Source organism: Ictidomys tridecemlineatus, chromosome 3 (genome assembly GCF_052094955.1).
Source record: "Ictidomys tridecemlineatus isolate mIctTri1 chromosome 3, mIctTri1.hap1, whole genome shotgun sequence".
NCBI lineage: Eukaryota > Metazoa > Chordata > Mammalia > Rodentia > Sciuridae > Ictidomys > Ictidomys tridecemlineatus.
This window is the reverse complement of record NC_135479.1, coordinates 110,961,973-110,973,333: the sequence shown is the minus strand read 5'-3', so window position 1 is coordinate 110,973,333 and position 11,361 is coordinate 110,961,973. Positions and strand designations below refer to the sequence as shown.

Sequence of the window (11,361 nt, the reverse complement as noted above, 5' to 3'; positions counted from 1 at the left end):
TCTATCAAGTTTTATAAGTATTTGAGGAAGAAAAAATACTTTCTGCTGTTGGATAAACTATTCCATAGATATCTCTTAATGATGATTTTTGCATAGTGTTATTAAGTCTTATATTTCCTTATTAATATTCTGACTAGTTGTTCTATTTGTTTTTTGACTTCTAGGTATCAAAATACCTAATTGTTATTATCTGTTTTCCTTTTCAATTCTGTCATTATTCCCCTTATGGAGAATTTTCTTTTCTGTTTCTGCTGCCAAGATTTTCTTTTTATTTTAACATTTTTACTCATATTTATATGGATATGAGTCTTTCCGTGTTTATTTTTCCTAAAGTTCTTTGAGGTATTAGTGTGTAATTTGACACATTTCATTAAATTTGATATAATGTTCAAACAATCTTGTCAAACTTTTGCTTCTATTTGTTTCTTCTCTCCTTCTAGCATTCCCATTATACTTACAAAGTATTGCTTAATAGTATCCCTCATTTCCCTGAGGCTTCTTTCATTGCTTTTTCTTTTATTACTTCTTGTTTCTTTGCTGGTTGTAGCGCATAGTTTCTAATAATCTATTTTTGGTTTGATATCAATTTGACAAGACATTATAACTTACCATTATGGCTTAGATGTGTGGTGTCCCCCCAAACATGTGTGAGACAATACAAGAAAGTTAAGGTGGACTGATTGGGTTATGAAAGCCTTAACCTAATTAATTCATAATAAGAATTCACTGGTGGAAACTATAGGCAGATAGGATGTACCTGTATGGGAATTCTCGGGTTAGGCCTTTAGGGTTCATATTTTCTCCTGGAGAGAAGAGCTCTAGTGGTTTTTTTTCTCTCTCTCTCTCTTTCTCTCTCTCTCTCTCCCCACCCCTGACCTCATATTATGCCCCCAGCCTCTTTTCTTTGCCCACCCCTTCCAACATGATTTTATGCCTATCCTTGGTCATAAAGAATTGTGTTAGCTATCTATGAACTAACACCTCTGAGATCATGAGCTACAAGGTAAACTTTTCTTCCTTAAAATTGTTGTTGTGAGCTCTTTTGGTCTCAGTGGTGAAAAAATCTGATTAAAATATTACCTTTCTTTAATTTTTGAATCCCAGTTATCTTTAGAGTCTATAAAAGGATATATTTATGATTATAGTCTTGTTTACAACATCTAAGTTTCATGAGGACATTTATCTGATTTTTTTCATGCACATGAATCTCACTTTTCTTCTTTCTATGCATTGCTTAATTTTTCTGTAAAATGAAAATTTGGTATACAAACTTAAAAGATATGTAACTATTCACAGCCCTACTCCAGAATTTTTTGGCATTATTGTTTGCTTGGATATATGTATATTTGTAGTGCTTATATATTTGCTATTTGGTCATATTACTTCATTGAAATGAAGTTCTCCAGTAGAATCTGAAGACTCTGATGTCATTGTTCAGAAAGAACCAAATTGGGAGTCTGCAGTCATCCTGAATTCCTGCACCCCCACCCCTCACCAGGGAAAATCATAGTTTTATTTTTTTTTTTTTTTTTTTTTTTTAGAAGAACTTCATTTAATGGGGTTACACAGTAATGTAATGTGTTTTGTGTAAGACTTCTTTTGCTCAATACATGTTTTTGAAATTTATCCATGTTGCATGTGAAAGTAATTTATGTTAATCTTCTTCTTTAAATGGGAGTTCATAACCCACTTGAATCAAATGTATGAAATATGATATGTCAAGAGCTATGTAATGTTTTGAACAACTAATAAAAAAATAATTTATTAAATATTTTAAGGTAAACTCCAGGCATCATTCCCTTTGCCATTTTAATGCTTCCATTTTATCTACATTATCATTTATGTATAAATGTATTCTGCATCATTTCTCTCATCATAATCTTTTATTGTAGAAATCTCTGTATTTTATTGTTTTTTTAGTTATACATAACATTAAAATTCGTTTTGACATAATTATAACTAGATTCTCCATTTGTATCTTTTCCTGTAATTTCTGAAAAGCTTCAAACTAATCGTCAACTGGTATAACACTCAGCATCCACTGATTACTATCTGATTGTGCCATTGTTTTTGACAACTCCTTTTGCAAAAAGTGTGCCACTGTATAATCCAATTAATTTGGGGTTGTTTGCAATGGTATTATGTGAAGCTAGTTCTTAGGACTTGCTGCATACAGTAGTGCTTGTTATGGGCTAGGCTATATGGGCAATGACCAAACAGATTCCATTTTACCCTGAGACTCCGTGTTATATAAGAAATGCTTCTCTCATGGGAACACCCCACCTCTGTACCTATCAATAGTTGCTAAGCATAGCATGTTTGGCAATACAAAATGACAATTCTTATACAATGTAAAATTGTTCTCTCCTTGGTTACCATTTTTCTTGGACAATACCCTTTCAGAGATTGATTTTCAAGACATTAATAACCATTCTTTAACTTGTACCCAACTAGGGTCATTTTGTCCCACTTCTCTTCTGCTTATGATTTTGGAAAGTCCCGTGGGAAATACCAATGTACCCATTGCATTGTTTCACTAATGGCTCAATCCAACTTCTGTACCCCTGCTTGCTTGTTTGCTGCTCTGCCCATGCAGATGCAGTTTTTGGTTTTAAATACCTTGAAACACTAAGGCTCAGGGCTGTTCCTTGCAGAGACAGTTTGGGTCCTGTGAATAACAGTCACCAGCTGGCTAATAAAGACTCTTCAATTCGGACAAAGCTGGGACTCGGTGTTTTTTTCTGAGCAGTCTACCCCATAACAGTGTTATTCTTAGTTGTCTTTCCCCCTAGTCTATACTGTTAAACTTTTATCTGGTCTATGGTTTTGTTTGTTGCTATGATTGCTTCAGTCACTTTTAATTGTTTACCATTATAATTTCCACTAATTTTCAAGAGCACACTTAAGCTTGCACTTCCCCAGACTATCTTCTAAATCAAGTTAGATTCCTCAAGGAGGGATAAAAAGGATATTTTCTTACAGTGTTCCTCATTAATATATAGAATCTTTGAGTCACTTATCTGCAGGGATATATGTGGACATTAGATTGCTTCTCTCAGAATGATTTCCTGCTGTCAAAGCAGAACTCTAGATAGGTCTGTTGTCTTCTTGGCTTTCATTTCCCAGTTTTCTCTACCACAAAAGCAAGCTGAGGCGAGTGCTTTTGGGGTCTGTTATTCTTCCTTGTCTTACCTTACCTTTTTCCTCAGAGTGAGGACTGTGTGGATGAGGAGAACCCCACAACTCTCAGCCTCTCTCGTCTGGACTAAAATGTTTGCCACATGACATTGAGAAAGAAAAGAAATACCAGTATCCTGCTCTTCTGGGCTGAAAACTGTAGCTGTCTACTGGGAGCTGAAAGAGAAGAGAATTCAGTGTTTCTGACTACACCTTACACTGGCCAACTTTCTGTCACACTGAGCGCAGGGGATGGGAGGAAGAAGGTTGTTACAGACCTCATTGTTCTTACCAAAATTTAGAGTATTTTCTTGAATAATTGTTTCCTAATTTTTTAAATCCTCTTCAGAGAATATCTTGAGACTCTAAAGAATTATACTATTTTATCATTTACACCAGTTATGTTTGTTTCTGTAGAAGGGGGGGTTGCAGAATTCCTCATGCCACCATTTTTGAAATGCTTACCACCATTATTTTTAGTATTTAATTTTTATACCCCATATTGAGACCTTTATATAAGCCAGTATATTGGCTCTATGATTTATCACTTATGGAGAGAAACACTGAGACTTGCCAAGAACTCATACCTAGTGAGTATGAATGTTGTAATTTGAATCCAAGTTTGTCTTAATTTATAGTTCATACTCTTCAGCACCAAATTTGCATAGAGAGAAGAGAATTATGTCAGGAAAATTAGGACCTCTCTCTTGAAGTCAACACACTGACCTCAAGAGAGAGACTTTAAGAGATAAAATATTAGATAGCTGAGGAATGCTATAACTAGGTAGAGGGACTAGAAAGCGATTGTTGTTAAGTAATCAAGAAAACACAGCTCACTTTTACAGTTTCAAACAATTGCTTTGGGCTCACTGAAGTGAAATAAAAACATATGCAAAGGCATCTAACTGATTATATAACAATTTTTGAATTCAGCAAAGCACTTCAAATTGCCAACCAACCTGAAAATGACTCTGGGTATATTATAATCTGCACAGGAGGAGCTCTTAAATCAGCCAAAACTTTTCACTAGCAATGTAGCACATAAACACATTAGCGAATTACTGATATTTTTTCATGTTCCATCAAATGATACACAAGGATTTAAGAAGAAAAAAAAATCAATAAACCCATAAAAATTTAAAAGAATTAATTTAAAGATTAGGATCTTATGCACTTGCTACACTAATCCTTATGTCAGATTTGGTTTCTGAAACTGAATCTTGAATTCAAAACTATTTTCATTGATAAACTGGATTTATTGGTACTCCTTGTATTTTATGTCAGGTGTCTAATCTTGAATCCTTTTAAATCAAATATTAAAATGGGCTTCCTTCTGATCTCAGAACATTTCTATCAGTAACCACTGAGTCCTACAAAAAATGTAAGCAGTAGTTTTGCCTAAAATACAATTGAAAACACTTTCAGAAAAAAAAAAAAAACTTGTGCATTGGGCTTTGGTGTGTTTTCGTGGGATTACTTATGACATTGAGTAAGATTATAAAAATATTGAAGTACAATTAAAAAGTATCAAAACCATCTACATCTTGCTCTCAAAAAAATTTTATTCCAGAGTATAATAATAAAATGATACTATGATATATATCATTATATATTATATATTATATTACATATACTATTATATAATAGTAGCACTAATGAAGAAAAATGACAATAATTATTGATTCTATTATGTACAAACTACTATTGTATGCACATCACATCCAATCTTCAAAATAATTTTATAAGGTTAATACAATGAAATTTTATTTTTTTTGCAGGAGTGAAACTGAGAGATAAAGCATAATGAGCAAAAGAGTCAAGACTCAGATTTCTATCCTCACAAATGCATTCCTATGTCTATCTATTTATACCCTGGTTTCTTGTTGCTGAATACATACTGGGGTATTATAAGGTGACTTATAGTCTTTGCTGTCTATACTCACTATCTTCTACACCCACATTATAATGTCAGATTAAGCACTCTTTAACACCAGGCAGTTAAAATAGGATAAATATGACTGATCAATTTTTTTTCTGTAGAAAAAAAAACAACAAAGAAAGAAAGAAACAAAAATTGTACCCATCTCTCTATCCTAATCCCAACACCTAAGAAAGGTATATTTAATGAAATTGCCAGAAAATACACAGAAAAAGCAATCTGAAAACTAAGGAGACAGGCCTCATTAGAAATCAATGTTTCTATGCCATGTTCATCTTGGACTTCTAACTTCAAAAACTGTGAAGAAATAGATTTCTGTTGTTTCAGCAACCAATCTCTGGTATTTTTATGGTGCTCAAGCTGAATAATAGAGTGCCCAAGAGTAGATTTAAACTTCCAGAAATGTGTTATTTGGCTAACACCTATTTAAATGCTATTATTAATAATAGTGATTGTATTTTATCTTTAAATGTCTTTAGTTCCAAAGCTTAAAATAAACTTTATTTTTGAAAGCATTTCAACTTCTTACCTGCCAATGCTCTATTAAGCCATTTGAATTTGCAACTTCTAAATATAAAATGCTGCATCTGCTTTCCAGGAAAGAAAAAAAATCACAAACTCTCTATTTATTTTATGTTTGTGGTTTTTTGACTTCCATTAAGAAATAATAAAATTTTTTATTATTGAAAATAAATCATTTTAAAGTGAGAAGATAGAGAGAGGCCCAAAATGAGTATGAATGTTGTAATTTGAATCCAAGTTTGGAATATGATCACTTAAGAGTAGATATAAATCCTTTATGTATGGGCAATCTATGTCAGCCAAAACCACAAACACAGCACAATATGATGAAAGGAACCATCTAGGATTTAGAACATGTTAATTGCCTTTTTAAATTTATTTTTTTTAAGTTGTAGATCAACACAATACATTTCTTTTATTTATTTATATATGGTGCTGAGGATTGAACCCAGGGCTTCACACATGCCAGGCAAGTGCTATACCACTAAGCCACAACCCCAGCCCTAATTACTTTTTTATTCCTATATAAACTTGAGCTTGGATAGACTGCTCTATTCAAGGCATAGCTGTTATGACTACACAGAGACCTGCTCTGGTTATTTGATAGACATGTTATTAAGGAGAAATGAGTGAATGTGTTGAATAATGCTTAAGAGATTTTCCAAAAATAGTCTTGATACATTTAAGAAACTATATTTAGAACTGTTGCAAATGTTCCATAATGAAGAGAATGTCTGTTTTTTCTTGCATTTTCCATGTTGAATTATGATCAGAACAAAAATATCTACATTGGAATATGAAGTTAGTAAATCTAAATGTGGAAGATTGTGTGTAAATATTATGATAAATGCAGTCTTCCCACAGTTAACCCACTGCTGATGACTATCTTGTGTAAGAGCACATCCTAAATGACTTTTAGGAACTGTACATCTCAAATTCCCAATAGAAAAACTGAACATAAGGAATATGTATGAGAGATGGGAATATAAAGTACAGGATAAAAGCCAGTAAGGAAAATGATTTCTTCAGACATAGAGATTGTAGAATCAATGTCCTTCTCAGAGTTGGAAGTTAGAAATCCTTCAGGTCAATGATGGAGCCAATAGTATTCTCATTAATTTTGCCAATGATAAAATCACTCATAACTCAGAGAAAAGTAAAAACCATAAATGCTGATAATTTGTACTAGGTAAAACAACATAGAGACTCATAAAATTAATGATGCTGATTCTAGAATTAAAATTTGAAGTTGAGAAATGTATTAATGTCAAACGGAATGCAGCTGTGTAAAGGTAACCACAATAAAGCATGCATGGGATCTTAGGTAGGAAAGTATAATATTAATCATACCAAGAAGAGTTTCAAGAACCTCTGACTACTACTGTCCTTTTAATAGGAGTTTATCAATTTAAAAAAAAGAGATTAATTTTTAGTTTTTGTAATTTCAAGATAAAAATGAGGATATACACAGAAGATTTATTTTGTTCCACTTGTTTGTTTTTGTGGTGCTGGAATTTGAAACCAAGCCCTCATACACACTAGATGAGTGTTCTCCTACTGAGCTGCATCCCCAGCCCAAGAGATAAGGACAAAGCAAAACAAACTTTCCCTGACCTTAACCCCCAAGGTAAGAGTATTAGCATAATTTGTTATAATGGTGAAAATAAAAATCTGTTTCTCTTAAAAGTAAAATATAAATTGAAAAAAATAACATATAATTTTGAATATGAAAATAAACACTGTAGGTTCGATTTATTCAAAGGAAGGATTGCATTTGAGCCAATTGCAATATTTCTATTCCTTCCTATATGATGTGGAAAGAATAGAAAAAACATGTGTCAAAAATAACCTTTATACACATCGCAAAATAACATCTTTAGGTTGTGATTGTAGCAGAATTATTTTCATGTTTTAACTGCCTGCCTCTATTTCCACTTATCTTCATACAACTCTTTATGACTACTTGTTTATTATTTCCTTTTTCCATTTTTTTTTCATTTTTCTATTTTATTTTCTTTCTGTTTTCCAGAAGCAAAGAATGACTATACTCCATTCTAAAAAAAAAAAAACTTGGTATGTTGAAGAAACAGGATTGAATTTATGAATTTATCTAGAAAACCATGTTGCTGAAAAATGAGAATATTTAACAACTTACCTTGAATTTCTAAATTATTCATTCAAAATCTAAATAAGTTCACCACAGGTAAATGTAGCTAACGAGGGTGGGGGAGGGTGTTTATAATTTGCTAAGAAGCAATACATTTAGATACATCTAATAGTCTCTATTTGACAATTTATGCTACAAGAGTAACAGGATAAAAACCGTTTTTGTATCCAATTTAAAAACATGAATGTTCTTCTTTTTACCCTAGAGCTTAAAGACGATTTACAGAAGTAGGCCAGTATGAAGTATTGCCACAATAAACTTGTTTTACTTCTCTTTTGTAGCAAAAATTAGAAAATCACTGCAATGGAGTTGAGTCATAAAATACGTTAGCAATAAAACAAATATAAGCTATCACGTTTATTTAATTTCTACTGTTACCACCATCACTCAGAAACTTCTTCAAAGTCTTTTATATATTTGGAAATAATTTGTTTGTTTTTTAAAAAATCAAAGATGAAATAACATTTTTTTTTCAAAATGCTCAGTTGTGAACAAAACTATACCTCATAAAACAAAATAAGGTCCTTTTACTTGTTGCATGATTGTGAGCAGAATTATTTTCATGATTTAACTGCCTGCCTCTATTTCCACTTATCTAGAAAATAATCTTATTTCAAAAATATTAACCTCTATGTACATGCTATGGTAATATACTTTATTTGGCATCATCAGCTGTTGATTAAATATATGGAATATATCTACACTAAGCAATTAAGTAAACATCAAAAAAGTTATTTATCATGAATTAATTCTAATATACAATGTTTTCTGTTTAAATATTAATGTTTGCATTAAATTATACTATAGACAAACTTATTTTATTTGTACTTGGTCCAAGTGATTAGAGTTGTAATTAGTGAAGGTGATATGACAAAAATAAAACAAAGAAAAAATTATAAATATAACTCTACCATAAATTAATGCAATTATTTTGATATTATTAAGATGTTATCCAAATTGTTTCACAAAAGGCAAATTAACATTTTATTTACTTGTTTTTATTAGCAAATAAGTAGCTTTTGAAAGTTACTAGAAAATGTAGAGTGTATGGAGATTTTATTTTATATATCACCTTGCATTTTTAACATTAAAGGATAAATTACCACAAAATAGACTGCATACACCATTGACATTATCTCTTTTTGCATCAGAAGTTATTTATGCGTCTGGGCATGTGGTTCAGGGTTAGAATGGGTGCCTAACCCTGGGTTAGGCAAGGCCCTGGGTTCAATCTCCAAACCACAGAAAAATGAATTGTTTTTAAATTTCCTTGGAGAATTAAGTAATATGACAGGAATTCTGAAGTCTATCAATTGAGATTAAGGTAGAAAGCAGATACTCAATAAAAATTCACAATTCTCTAAACAAAGTGAAGAATTGCTGCAACCCGGAGGACTATTAATTCAAGTTCCTGGAAGGGTCACTGAGGGGCTGGAGAAAAGACAAACAGACACATAAATAGAGAAAAAAGCTATATCTTGGGGGTTAACTACAACCCTGGTAAGAAGGCAGTGACCTACAACAAGCTCAGCACATTTATTATATAGGTATAAATATCAAAAGGAATTATTGTGAAAAAGTTTCTTCAAAGTAAGAGAAGCAAGGTCATAAGTATTAGCAGCCTGATTATGATTATCAGCTTGTACCTACTACTCTACCCTTAATCAGCTGGCATCTGAAATTCAAGGTCAAGAACTGAATAGCTCTGTGACTGGCATAGAACATCCTATTGAACATGGCATCCCCATAGCAACTGGGCAGTCCCAAAGTGATGTCTTTGCACTGAACTGAGTGTTCCCAATAGAAGCATTGCTCCTGACACAGGGTAGTTCAAAGCCCACAATTCAGTCTCTGCTTCGAACAAAAGATGATATCATGGAATGAGATAAGAGTTCTCCACATTAGAAGGAAAAAAGAAAGAAAGTCAGGTTGAGAGTCACCTCTGGTTTTTCCCAGAAAGTCATCAATAAAAGTTCATCAATAAAAGTTAAGACAGAGTACACATACTCAGAAGTAAGATTTCTCTTCCTACAGCTACAGTCAAGGGTGAAGCAGTTCGTTAGCAGTATAAAACACATTTCTCAGGCTGTGCAATTCCGTAATTCCAGGAATCCCAGGATAGTCATCTTCCTACCTCACTGCCACTAGCCATTCAGATTCTACAAGGCAACACTGCGTCATGCCTTTAACCCTGTTTGAGTCTCAAGAATTCCCAGGGTCTTTTGTCACCTTTAAGTCATGCATATATAGTGTCATAAGTTCTCTATTAAAATGGTTCTCCATTATTATTTTTTTGGTCTTAAGACATATGCATATTCTTAATTTTATGATTTTTAATTGATTATCTACAATTGAATATCTTCTATAAAGAGAGGTGTTTCCTTGTCATCTACTTGGTTACTGCAGTGCAGAGTTCATGCAAGAAAAGAATGCATGTTTATTTCCCTGTATCTACCAATTATCAAAATAGTTAACTTCCTTCTGTTTCTTCAAATTTCCCTTTTGAGCAACATTATGAACTTTATATTTTTCACATATTTGATGCCTTCCATTCATTGCTTTGCTTTTTGAATTCCTTTGGGTGATCAAATTTCCTTATCTTTTGCAAATAGAAATCCATTATTGAGCCTCTAAATCCATTGATCATGACCATAGCAGTTATCAGCCACTTCTTTATGAAAATCTGATCCTTTTCAATCAGATTTGCCATGCAAAATTATGTTCAGGATGCTAGAGATATTTGTATTGATTCTTAATTATTTATAAATCTCTTCGTGGTCAGAGCTAGGAAATACATATGTTTGTATGTGAGTGGCATGTATGTATGGATAGAATTATTGCATTTTAAAATGTTTGTTTTGTTTTCGTTTTCACTGAAATGTACTGTGCATATTAAGTAGTGCGTATTTTATAAATACTGATGATTTTTCAAAGATTAAACACATTCAGCCAGATACATGTCTGTAATCTCATTGACTCACAAGGCTAAAACAAGATGATCACAAATATGGGGCCAGCCTTTACCACTTCGAGAGACCTTGTTTTAAAATTAAAAATGATTGGCCCTGAATCAAGGTTAGGAGTTTGTTGAAGCTGTTGGTTTCAAGCAGGAGCCTAAGAAATGTCTTTCTATGGTCTGTTGGCTATTTTAGAACTTTAGAAGTGTAATAGTCAATACGGTAGAAAGAAACATCTGAAGGGGGAATTAAAAAAAAAAATGAATAAATAAATAAATAAAATTAAAAGTGAAAAGGTTTGGGGGATAGGATTCAGTAGTAGAGCACTTCTGAGTAACAATAATTCCCCAGTAACAAAAAATAAATAAACAGATAAATAAATATATAAACATATTCATAAATCAAAATCCGGATCAAGGGCTGAATTTTATCATTGCCTCATAACTTGTGCTATCAGACCTTATCCATCTTAAATAATCACTATTTTGACTAGTAGAATAAAGTAGAATGGTATATTTCTGCTATAAACATAAATGTATATACTTACAATTTACTCCTGGCTACTTTATCTTTACATATTATTTATAGAAGTATTTCAA

The 11,361-nt window shown here is 32.3% G+C and overlaps 1 non-coding gene across 1 annotated transcript; it reads left to right on the top strand.

Moving 5' to 3' along the window:
- The first annotated feature begins 10,864 nt into the window (after positions 1-10,864).
- LOC120884641 (small nucleolar RNA SNORA2/SNORA34 family) lies at positions 10,865-11,000 on the top strand. The gene has a single exon (XR_005727064.1). It is a non-coding gene; the product is annotated as a small nucleolar RNA SNORA2/SNORA34 family (small nucleolar RNA).
- Positions 11,001-11,361: the final 361 nt, after the last annotated feature.